This window comes from Euprymna scolopes, chromosome 1 (genome assembly GCF_053919585.1).
Source record: "Euprymna scolopes isolate OS-2025 chromosome 1, ASM5391958v1, whole genome shotgun sequence".
Lineage (NCBI taxonomy): Eukaryota > Metazoa > Mollusca > Cephalopoda > Sepiida > Sepiolidae > Euprymna > Euprymna scolopes.
This window is the reverse complement of record NC_136482.1, coordinates 78875269-78888826: the sequence shown is the minus strand read 5'-3', so window position 1 is coordinate 78888826 and position 13558 is coordinate 78875269.

Sequence of the window (13558 nt, the reverse complement as noted above, 5' to 3'; positions counted from 1 at the left end):
GCACGATAAAAATAGGTTTTCATCATTATTTGACAATGGATAGATCATGGATCCACTATATCACTTTCTTGTCAAATAAACAGTAATCTGGACAACAATTGGGTGAACACCATATAAACAGTTCAAAGACGCAAACATAAGCACGTTAGGTTTTGGAATTTTTTTAAATCAAGTTCATTGAGAAACGAAGAACTCTCAAAAACAAATATTATATATCATTATTAATGCATTTAAAGGAATAAATTGTTAAAAATATCGACGAAAAACAAAGAAGAAAATGTGCACTTTCCAAAAAAAAAAAATAAATAAATAAATAAAATAAAATAAATACCCGTAAGCCTGAAAGAATTAATACCATCGGATCTAAAAACGAGTCCATGAATTATAAGAAAAGAAAATATATTGATGTCAAAATTAATGACTGGAAAGTAAACCGCCTTCTGGATACTGGGAATGATATATCCTTAATTTAAGAAATAACTTAGAAGTAAATTGGATATCCAAATTTACAAAATACGGAAAAAATTGGCAGAGATGTTTCTAGAAATAGACTAAAATTCGAAGGTGAATTTTATGCAAATGTTACACTGAATGAAAATACACTAAATAACAAAATTTATGTCATACTAGGAAACAATTCTAATTTATTTAGTATCGACTTGATATTCAATTTATGGGAGAAAAACATAAACTCGTGTTGTAGAAAAGTAAGTATGACAGGGATAGAAAATCCCAAACTGCCAGAAAAAATTATTATAGATTTAAAAAAGGTTTTTAAAATGTATTTTTTGAGAGGCTGGGCTGTTGCACTAAGGTTTGAGCGAAATTTGAACTGAAGGACAAAGCTAAACCGGAGTTCAAACGTGAAAGGAAGGTCAATTCTCTTCACTGGAAACAATAGACGAAGAACTAAAGAGAGTCGAAGGAAATGGAGCAATTGAAAAAGTGGAATACTTAGAGTGGGCATCACTAATAGTATATGTAAAAAAGAAAGTAAAAAAGATCAGGGTATGTGCGGATTTCTCAACTGGAGTAAATGATTACTTAAAAAATCATAGATATCCGCTCCCTATACCCGAGGGTATTTTTCTAAGTTGAATGGGGCGAAAATTTTCCCCAAAATTGATTTATCATAGGCATATTTGCAGGTCAAAGTCCAGGGAGATTGTTAAAACACCTGACACTATATAGCCACAAAAGGTTATTATTTCCAAAACGGTTGGCTTTTGGGTTGAAAGTATCCCCAAATTTATTCAAACAAATTATGGATATCATGTTAGATGGCCTAGATTTTGCAATGGTTTACTTAGACAACATTCTAATAAGAAGAAAGAATGCTGAATAACATAAACTCCATATTCGTGAGGTATTCGAAACAATAGCAATTCAAAGTGGCACTCGAAAAGTGTGAATTGCCCACGCTTCAAGGGTTTTATTTCCCACAGAAAGAAATTACAGTCAGATTAAGAAAGAATGTCTGCTAATTGTGTACACTATGAAAAATATTCATGGATTCATCTATGGAAGATCGTTTGTCTTGAAAACGGACCATAAACTGTTACTGTCGATTTTTAGTTCTGAAAAACGTGTTGCTACCCACACCGCGAACAAACTGCAGCAATAGAGCATTATTTTGCTCAATCACAATTTTAAAATGCAACACTTACTAGCTAACAAAATTATATATATATATTATAATATATATCTATTTATAAAGATAAAGTCAGATATCGTTGTCCCGGCGGAAATTTTACAGGAAATTCAGTGGTGGCATTTGTATGAACTGTTTAAATTATTTGGGAGCGGTGATTCTCTGGGCATTTACAAGGTTAAAGTCACAAGTACGACATTTATTCAATATTATTTGTAACTTAAAGATAACAAATATATGAAAATATCAAATATGAATAAAACTGTTTGTATATAATAGAAGATCAGAATAAAATACCACAGGCGATTTAATTCATTCTCTGACCAAGCTGGGTGCTTTACAGTTATTTATATGTCAAACGGCGTCACATAATATCTACTCAACAAACTAAGAGTTGAAGGAATGAAAATTTAATTAGCATACATGATGTCTTGGGTCCGAATTGGCGGTGCTTTTTTCTTATATCATCTATACAGTTAAAGAAAATTATTTCTAGCCGATTTGCGAATTCGACGCCAGAACGCATTGTTCATTGAAGCAAAAATTGAACGTACAATTAATAAATCAATATTTAACAAGATTTTATTATTTATCGATCATTTTCTCTTTGAATGTTCGGTCCAGTGTAATTATTAATGATGTGTTATTGCGGCCATTTGGGAAGTTTTATTTTTATAATACCGTCTATTGTCGGTAGCTTTATTCGTTTTGAAAAAAGCCAACCATATTAATGAAAAAATATATATTAGAAGAATGTATACACACACACACACACACACACACACACACACACACACACACACACACATATATATATATATATATATATATATAGAGAGAGAGAGAGAGAGAAAGAAAGAGAGAGAGTAATAGAATATAAAAACATAACAAGGTGTAAAATATCATTTTTATCTGAGATTTCGAAATTAAAGAGCGATTGTGAAAGTTACATGTTTTTCTTTGTTTTTGTTTCTTTATTATCCAATGTTGCAATTGCTGTTGTCAGAGGGAACAACCGGGTTATGCCTTAGAGCCACTCTGCTAATTCGAATCAGTAGACAGCATTTTAAAACATATTGTTTCGTAACGGCATATATATATATATATATATATATATATATATATATCCTCAAAACCTCTGGCCTTGATGCATTGACGGTGCGGGGACTAAAATTTGCTGCCATGGTGTTAAATAATCTGAATAACAGCAAGGGCGGACTTGATTCCAAATAATTTTCACATGTTATATCTCCCCTCTTTTAAGAATAAAGTAGGATTATGAATATCTCCAGTATCAAATGTTCTTTATACACTGCGAAATTTACTTTATGTATAAAAACCAAAGAGAGGAGATAAAACATATAAAAAAATATTTGGAATCAAGTCTCCCCTTGCTGTTATTTCAGATTATTTGAAACCAGAGCAGCAAGTTTTAGTCTCTCCTCTATCAAGGTCAGGGGCTTAGGGAAATATCAGATATTTTGTAATTAATATGAAAAACTAGGAAAATAAATGACTATGAATGCAACATTGGATAAAAGTGCACTATCTTTCCACCCTCAAAAAATTCTTTAAAATCACCACAATTAAAGGTTTTCAAGGGTGCTGAAAATAACGTTTAAAATTCTAGGAAACGTATAGTTTTAAAGATATGAAGAAATTATAGTTTTAAAAAGTGGGGATCACTTTTCTCTATTAATTTAACGTAAAATGAACACCCACTTTATAATTATCATTTTTGAGGTGGGGGCATCTGCTTTTTTTTTTTTAGGGATGATGTTTATTTGGTAATTATAGCCAAGTAGATCAACACAAAACCTGCCTTTAAAAAAACTTGTTTTCTATAGGTTTTCCCGTGTGCTGAAAACGAATAACCACTTTAAATTTTCCGCAACTAAGTATTTTCCGGGTATTAAGCAATCTAATTCTTTATGCTATAAGTGGTGATCATTGTTGTACGCAAAAGCGCGCAAATACTTAATACTCGAAAAAATACTAATTTGCGAAAAAATTTAATTCAATATTCGCTTTAAGCAGACCCGAAGACCTATAGGAAACATTTTTTTAAGGTAGGTTTTGTGTTGGTCTACCAGTTCACAATAAACACAATCCCATAAAAAATACCAGACCTCCCCAAGAAAGGTTGCAATAAAGTGGGTGTTCATTTTACGTTAAATTAATATAGAAAAGTGACCCCCTATTTTTAAAACTATAATTTTTTGATATCTTGGAAACTATTAATTTCCTGGAAGTTTAAACGTTATTTTCGAAAACCTATCATAGTGGTAATATAAAAGAATTTTTGAGAGTGAAAAGATACTGCACCTTTACCGAAACATTTTATAGCTGTAAAAAAAATGCCAAAAATAGGTTTTGGATGATGGATGGTCCCTTTAATGTGCGATCTTAAGTATAAATGTCACATAGTCTACCACACAATTCAGGTCATTACATTTCCAACGAGCATTCATTTGTTAAATTTTGATCAACTGAGATTTGGAACTTGCCAAATAAAGGTTATATATATAACTTGATATAATATTAAATTGAATATTGAAATGTTCATACCTTCGGTTCTATAGGCTGAAACTACATGAAAATTTACGGGTGTTTTGAAGATTCTATATTCTCCAGCCAATAAAATATGCCAAATTTGTTTACATTTGTATATATAGTATCTATCAAGCCAGCTTCAGTTTTTTTCTGCTTCGGTTGTCTCCCGTAGTATGTATACACTGTAACCAAGATATCAACTAAAGCCCCCCTCCCCAATAAAAAATAAGCATTATAAAATATTTGCAACCCACAATTCCCCGGCAATCAACTACCATAGGCCCGGAGTCTTTGACTGCACAATATATTCCACCAGATAACAACACTAACAGTGTGAATGGTAGTATCGTTTCACCAATGAATTCCCATAATAGTAATACTGACAACCAACCTCTTCTAACTGATTCATCAGCATCTTTCTTCAGTTCCTTCAATAGATAATCACAACAATAAGTATCTAAATTCTATTTTTTCAAATCCTATGATTTATTTAAAATTATCTACATATTATAACTACCGTTAATTTTATTATGATTAATTTCAGCATATACGTTAAGATTATTATTATTATTATTATTATTATTATTATTATTATTTTTATTATTATTATTATTATTATTATTATTATTATTTTTATTATTATTATTATTATTATTATTATTTTTTTTTTTATTATTATTATTATTATTATTATTTTTATTATTATTATTATTATTATTATTTTTATTATTATTATTATTATTATTATTATTATTATTATTATGATTATTATTATTATTATTATTATTATTGTTATTGTTATTGTTATTATTATTATTATTATTATTATTATTATTATTATTGGCTCCTTCGGTTTTGCTTTTAATATTTTCCACAATGGTGCTTACGTGATCGGCCTATAATTGCTGGGGGCGGTTCCTTTCTTTGTCTTTCTGTATAAGTGTGGTCTTACCTTTTGTCATCCTATCTGGCACGTTTGTTTCCTGTATATATTATTATTATTATTATTATTATTATTATTATTATTATTAGTAGTAGTAGTAGTAGTAGTAGTAGTAGTAGTAGTATGGTTCCTCATCCATTGATTCGTGAAACACTATCGATGATGAATGTTGATGGGAATTTTATAGGGCTTTTGGAGATAATTATGGCTCAATGGAAAACGGTGCTGACAGGAAACAGAGAGGTGGAGCATTCCAAAGAAATTCGTTATCTCCACTTCTTTTGTAACAATAATGATACCACTGATCATCCTCTTGAAGAAAGAGAAACCGAGGTATAACTTTTCTCCGAGTCTGAGAAACGTATGGAAAGAGAAAGGACAGACGATGATGAAACATCAATGCAATTGAAACATAATCGTCTAATTTTGGTCGTAATTGATAAAGTTTAAAGAAAACGGCAAATTGTAGACTTCTCAGTGCCCTGGGACAGGAACGTGAGAGAGAAGGAAACGAGAAGTAAAGCAATTATGCCCTTGGAGATAAGGCGTATACGCGGGGTTAAAACACAAATAATCCATGTCGTAGTTAGTATGCTAGGAGTAGTATCAAGTCGTCTGGATGGAAAATGGAAAAAAAAAACTACGAATCCCCGATGTTCTAGGCGGCCTTTAGACCTATTCTTTTTTTTTTATTACATTTTCACCCCAAACAAGGCACATTGCCACTTTGGTGTAGGGGGCTACTATCAGGGGAAACATCTACTGGGGTACTATGTAGGGATTAGGGCAGCGAGATGTAAATTGTAGGTACCATCAACACCCTTAGGAAACCCCTTGATCTTTGAAGCTCCTGGTTTGGAGCCGGGATTGAGGGGAGTCCTCTCGAAATGAATCCGTCTCTTTTTCAGGGAGACATTGATAAACGACATCAGAATTATTATTATTGCCTCACATGGAGCTTTCACACAAGTCAACAAACGATTTGATTGGAAACCTGTGGTGTTCTCTGGAAGCTGAGTGACAACAAGTCTCCCTAGACGTCCAGCTCTCTCCAATTCCTTCGATAGCATTTGAAAGTGAATTTGCATCATCACAACATACTCTTACCAATGATTTCTCGCTGGTAGTGGCCATTAGTTTATACTAGAATTTGAGTGGCACTCAACCTCCCCAAGGTGCCAGTTCTCTTTGCGCTTGTCCAGCCGAGGTCTGGCTAGCGCTCGCTCCTCGGTCTTTCTGTCCTTCTTGACCCTTCTCGGCCCTTTGGTATCACTTTTTTATTGCAGGAAACGGTGATGAAACAATGGGGGGATGTGTGATGGGGGTGTATAACTTGTAGATATGCAGCTTCGGTGTCCTCTATTCCCTGTGATGCTTATTCGTTATATTGTCTTCTTGTATTATTCTCCGCATTCAAGGGTTTTCCTTAATATTTCAGTCGTTTTCATTATCGTTAGTCGTTGTACTTTTGCAGTTATTCCTCTGATTCCAATTTCTGACATTCTTTTTTCGAAGTTTTCCAGAAACTATTATCGGTACTATTTTGATTTTCTTCATCATCCAAATCCCTTTTAACTCTCTGGCTAGTTCTGTGTATTTGCTTCGTTTCTCCTTTTCTTTCATACTCACCCTGTGGTCAGCTGGGACAGCAAAGTCTACGATTTGACAGGATTTTTCTTTCTTGTTAATTATTACGACATCTGGTCTTCTTGCTTGGATGGGTTTTTCCGTCTGTATGTACATGTCCCATAGGATTTTGTGGTTCTCGTTTTCGAGTGCTGTTGCGGGTTTATGCTTGTATCATTTGTATGTACGCTCAAAATGCAGTCGTTTGCACAATTCCCAGTGCACCGCCCTCCCCATTTGGTCATGCCTGTTTTTGTATTCCTTTTGGGCCAGTTTTCTGCATTCACTTACTATATGGTTTATCGTTTCGTCTCTTTGTCCACATAGTCTGCATTTGATGTTTTCTTGATATGGTTGTTTCTTATTGAGTTATCTTGCGCTGCAGTTATTAGAGATTCAGTTTCTCGGTTTATATGGCCTTTTCGCATCCATGTCCAGGTGTTTTCGTTATTCTCATCTTATGAATTTTCCGTGGAGTTGTTTCTCTTCCCATTTCTCTTTTATCGTTTTGTCGTTTGTCTCTGTGTTCTGTTTTGTTGTTTTTTAAGTGTCTCTTGCTGCCATAATTATTTTTTCAGTGTTTGCATTATGCATTTTTCTAGTTCTTTTTTGTGTCCTTCACACAGTCTTCTATACAGATCAGTCCTCTCCCGCCGTCTTTCCTTTTCACGTAGAGTTGTCACTGTAGTGCATTATGCATGGTCATGAGTTTCCTGGTTTTCTGGTCGAGTTGTCTCAGTTCTTCTTTTGTCCACCTATAAACGGTCCAGAGTATCTTACTAGTGATAACGCCCATGTATTTAGACCTTTTATTAGGTTTCTACTATATAATTTCGTTTCCAGGAGTTTTCTTGTTCTCCTGAGGTATTCTTTTCCAATTTTCTCTTTCATTTCTGTTGCTCTGATGGTGTCCGCTTCCAGAATTTCCAAGTATTTATCGTCGTCTTGTTCCCCTAGTGCCCTCATTTCTGTTCGGTTGGGTAGTTCCATGCCTTCTGTCGTTTCCAGTTTTCCCTTTCTTATAACTAGTTGTGCGAACTTTTCCATTCCAAATTCCATTTGGATATCTTGGCTGAAGATCTTGGTAGTGTTTATTAGTGTCTCTAGCTCCTTTTCGGTCCTTGCAAAACGTTTCAGATCGTCCATGTACATCAGGTGGTTCATTTTTTCTTCGGTATTGGAGAACTTGTATCCGGCTTGGCGCTTTCTCAGAATACTGTTCAAGGGCATCATGGCTATGATGAACAGTAATGGTGACAGTGAGTCTCGTTGGAAGATGGCTCTTTGTATGTTAATTTCTGTTATGTGTTGTCCATCAGCTGTCAATTCCAGTCTCCATGTTTTCATTGCATTTTGTATTACGTTGGTGATCCCGCTTAGTATTTTATACATATTTAGGCATTCTATTATCCATGCTTGGGGGATCCTGTCGTACGCTTTTTTGTAGTCGATCCATCCCATGGCTAAATTCTTTTTCCTCCTTTTTACCTCCTTTAGGATCTTTTGATCTATATATAACACGTCATGTGTTCCTCTTTTTCCTTTTTGGCATCCTTTCTGCTCCTCGGGGATGAGTCCACGGTTATTCAGGGAGTGGTAGATTTGTTCCCTCAGTTGTGCTGTCAGTATCTTCCACATGGTGGGTAAGCACGTGATTAGCCTATAGTTGCTAGGGACGGTTCCTTTCTCCGTATCCTTCTGTAGCAGTTTAGTTCTACCTTTTGTCATCCAGTCTGGTACGCTTGCTACCTGTATACATCTTCTCAGGTTATTATTATTATTATTTGTTCTTACAAAGGGTATGATAATGATTACTCACTGATAACAGGTGGTCGTGTTTCTTTTAATCGGTTTGAAAAAAAGTATCCAGAATTTCCTATTACTACCTACTTTTTTCGACAATGTTAGCTAATATCTTTGTGTTACCATAGCAGCCGCTTACCCTTGATTTTTCGCTAGAAATAGTCATTAGTATTTACTGGAATTTGAATGGTAATATGTCTATCTATGGTCGCCGTACTTTTCACACTCATCTAATTGATATCCGGACACTTTACACTTATTTTCTGTGGTATGATTCGCAGCCAATGTATCCCTTTTAAAAATGCTTATTAAAAATTAATTTGGCGAGGGCGCAGTTTATTATTATTATTATTATTATTATTATTATTATTATTATTATTATTATTATTATTAATTGAATTGCGTAACAGATAAACCAGCACATATAATGCGTTGTCTTTTTATACTCTTTCGGAGGAATTATAGTGAATTAAGTGAACATACTTTATACTATTCATGACGATAACTCAATTGCTATGAAGATAATTTTTCTGTATATGCGCCAACAACACAATTTAACTATAGCGTTTAATAAGTCATGTTCTCTTACACTTGTTTGCATTTGATTTTTTGTCAGTCAATCGTTCAAATCGATTTCGCTCTCTTTCTCTCCCCCTCTCTCGCTCCCCCCCCTCTCTCTCTCTCTCTCTCTCTTTCCGTCTAGTCTTGTGGTACAGAATTTTTGGTTAATGTGCATATTGTGATGAATTACTAAACAACACACACACAAAAAAAACGGAATTAATTTATAATCTATGCTCAAATCTATATGAATTGCATATGGACATAGGGGCTTTCCAGGCGTATATGTTAAACACTAATAACGTAATAGAATACTTTTAGCAAAAAGTGTATATATTAAGGTTTCATTTTTGATAAATACGAAAAAAAGTAATATACAATTATAAACAAATAACAATCGATGCTTGCATACAAAACTAACAAATTAAACATCGCTCGGACGTCGTATGTTCACGCATATGTAACCGACTTAATGAAATTTTATCAAACACGTAGACTAATGTACATGGGATGTTGTAGTCGATGTTAAATACTGACAACTGTCGTGTGAATTCTTATGTGCCATCGGGTTTTATTTCCCCGTTATTTTAATAAACAACGCCTCCTGATGCGTGAATTTTTCCCGCCCATTACGTCATTATAATCTTAACTTTCTATAAATTTATAGAGAGTAAGAAAGCCAATTCTGGATTTATATTTCGCAACCTCATAAATTTCGATTTTATTTTTTGCCATTTAGTCATCACATTTCATAAGCGATGTGTCTGACAATGGGGGGATAATTGTTGTATTCCGCTTGGAATTTATTCATGTAACATTTATCGATGGCTAGTTTTTTTTTTACCATAGCGTGGTATATTAATACCTTGCATCAAATGGTTACATACCTTGCCTGGTGTTATTACCATAAAATAAAAACAGCGGACGTAATAACATGAATATGTAGAAATAATTAAAAGGCTAAATATACTAATATTCCGGGTACAGATTAATTCTTAAGACTTATTTTCTTGGGTATTATGTGAGCTAGTACAATTTACTACTACATTCAGCAACCAAATAATTTGGTTGACAGGAAAAATTTGTCAATTCGTTCTTCTTATAGATGAGGACACATTTGGTTTGTTTGTTTGCTTGTTATTTGTATTGGGTGGTGCTCATTCCCATCGGAGAAATAGCTATTGAGAAATCGACAAAAATATATTTGCATTTAATAGAGACGAAATAAGATGGAAGGTAAATATCATTGATGTAAATGAGTAAATGGATATTTGGCAGTTAAATATTTTATGTCTATTTATGCAAATAATATTTTTTCTTTCTAAATAAGACACCAAAGAATTCTTTCTTCAGAAATAAAAGATATCAGCGCATCTAAAATATTAAAGTGAATAAAAGTAAAGTAAAAAATATAACAGTGATATAACAATTTTCACTTTTAATCGACAAAAAAAAAAAAAAAATACAAATTCGCAATTTGGAATTAGATTAAAATAAAACATAAACCCGGCCTAACTGTTTTCAACGAAAATAATAGCAAGTGATATTTGAATTTTGATGGGAAAAGGCAGGGATTACAAATGGCGCATGCGCAATGGATATTAAATGGGACAAAACAAATACAAATTAAGAATACAGACACACAAAGAAGTGATGCATCTTTATCATTTGGAAACAAATAGTTTCATTGGATAAATGGGGAAAAATGACAAATACAATTGCAAAGGCTTCATGGAAACGCAAGCGTGAAAATTAATAACAGCAAATGAAAAGAAGAGAAAACGATTTAAAAGAAAAATCAGCCTTAGTGTGTTTCTTGTAAACTTTGGGCTTCGTGTTGCAATTTATTATTTCCATTTGTTTGTGTGTTTTGAAAATAGTTTTAAATCAATAAGAACTGATTAAAGTTACAAATAACAATTTGGTGAAAAGGTAAAAGTTGCGTGTTTAAGGAAGCTTCTGTTAAATGTTGAAAAAATTGCAAATACCACATGGAATTTAACGGACAGCACTTCCTTATTCAGATGATGAATATAATAAAGACGACACAGGTATCCTTCTTGTAAGATAAACACACACGCACACACTAGTCTACATATAAATACGTATATATATATATATATATATATATATATATATATATATATATATATATATACGTGCACGCGAATATTAACAAAAGTAAACAAAGAGATTTACGCGGAATACACAACCACACTAACATATACTGCAATGCGGAATGTTAGACATTAGAGTATTCATGTTTCCTACTTCCTCGTCTGTACAAAACTGCAACAGTTTAAATGTAATGTGAACAAACATCTCACTGGTTAACTTTTTAGAGTTACCTATTAAACATGATCTCTACTAGTAGCCTTTCGGATTTCAAATTTTATTATACCTTGTTTGGGATAAAGTACGAAAATAAATTCATGTACAGTACGTATAGGATGCCTGCATAACATGCACATTATTAGTAACAATTTCACATTACACAGATTTGATTTTGGATCTTTTTTTATATACTACATAATAACAATGCCAAATTTTATAGCATCTGGTTCATATATATATATATATATATATATATATATATATATACATATATATATATATATATATATATATATATGAACCAGATGCTATAAAATATATACATATATATATATATATATATGTATATATATATATATATATATACTCTAATAAATTTGGGCTTATTTCTTTGTGCATTGATATTCATATTAAAAACCTTTTTTTCTATTTATTTAAAAAAAAATCAACCTTGTTATACAGCAGAACTCCGAGATACAACATTAAAAAATTAGTAACAAAATACATCACGGTATATAATACACATGTGTATAATTGAATAATATTATAAATAACACCACAAAATACCGTAACCAAGGCCGGAAAATATCATATTCCACATCGCAACCTAAAAAAACGTATCTTGGAAACACCGTATTCCGAGGTTCTACTGTATATGGGCCGCGGAATTGCATTAATCAACAAAAGATCTAGCTAATATGCATATTCTTTTAAACATTCATTTTAATTATTTCCCCATTAGTGTTTTCGGTATTCTTATAAGGTGATCATCTTTAGTTAACTATTATGTGTAATTCATGCATATGTGCGGTTTATATTTGCGTAATATTTGCGTAAAAAGTTTGTAGTAAAAACAAATGTCTTTCTATATATATTTATGATATGTTTATATATATTTGTTTTAAACGTTTCCCTACCCCTCTGTCATATTTTAGTCTACAGACGAGAAACTTAACATATAAGGCATTCGAGCGCATGTGAAACTTCGTATTTGGGTTTTAGCCCGGGAAAATCGATGCAAAATTTAAAAACAAATGGAATTTTCCAGGTCAAGGTCGAACGAAGCAGTACGAATATATATGTGTAACGCAGTAGTTATTGGTTCATGTTTTAATTTTTAGTCTGGCAGCAAACATGTTTTCATAGCTCAAGCATTGACGCCAAAGAAAAAAAAAATGAGTGAAACGTTTAGGTTTCGATTCTCAGTGGTGGCGCACGAGTTATTTTCTTTTCTTTTTTTTAACTTTTAAAAGAATTACTATATAGTGGATTCAATATCATATAATAGTAAATACGAAATTTGCATTAATCAAAATATCATATTAAAGCATAGGGCAATGCCGGGCGGCCTGCTAATGTAGAAATGAAAGAAAAGTAAAAGACCTAGTTGTTAAAATTGAAAAAAGACAAGATATTCTAGTAAAAAATAAATAAGAAATTCATAACTTAAAATGTTGCAACATTAAAATTTAAAAAAAATACCCATGCTTTTTCCAGGCTTTGATTTGAAATAATATTTTGATTTTTATGTTTAATGTCATACTCATTGTCAACAATCCATAAAAATTATTACCAACTTCTTAAACTGACTAAATAAAAAAAATCAAATATCAAACGTAATTAAGTAATTAAACAGAAAGAAGGGACAAAAAAGAGAGAAAAAGAATTAACGAGTGACGTCGTAAGCGAAATATTATCACCCCTACCACGACACAGATCACCACTTTTTTACTCTCTATATATAACCCAAATAAGATAGCATGCACTCGACACTCCTACTATGATTTATGAAGGTGTCGACGATGAAAACGTTGCTGTGGTAGTCAACAGCCAATCAGAAGAAATCGTCTCTAAAACGTCAATGTTACTATAGTAAGCAACACCCAATCAGAAGAAACCGTCTATCACGTTTTTTTTACCAATTCTGAGGACTTTTGAACACCAGTAATTTTATTATATCTTTTGTTTTAATGAACGAAAATTAAAAAAAAAATTATTTCCATTATAGTTGAGAAGGTGACCTATAATGTCAAACTTGTTTAAAATTTGGTTGCAAAATGTGTGAGCTGTGAAACTTTAAAGAAGTT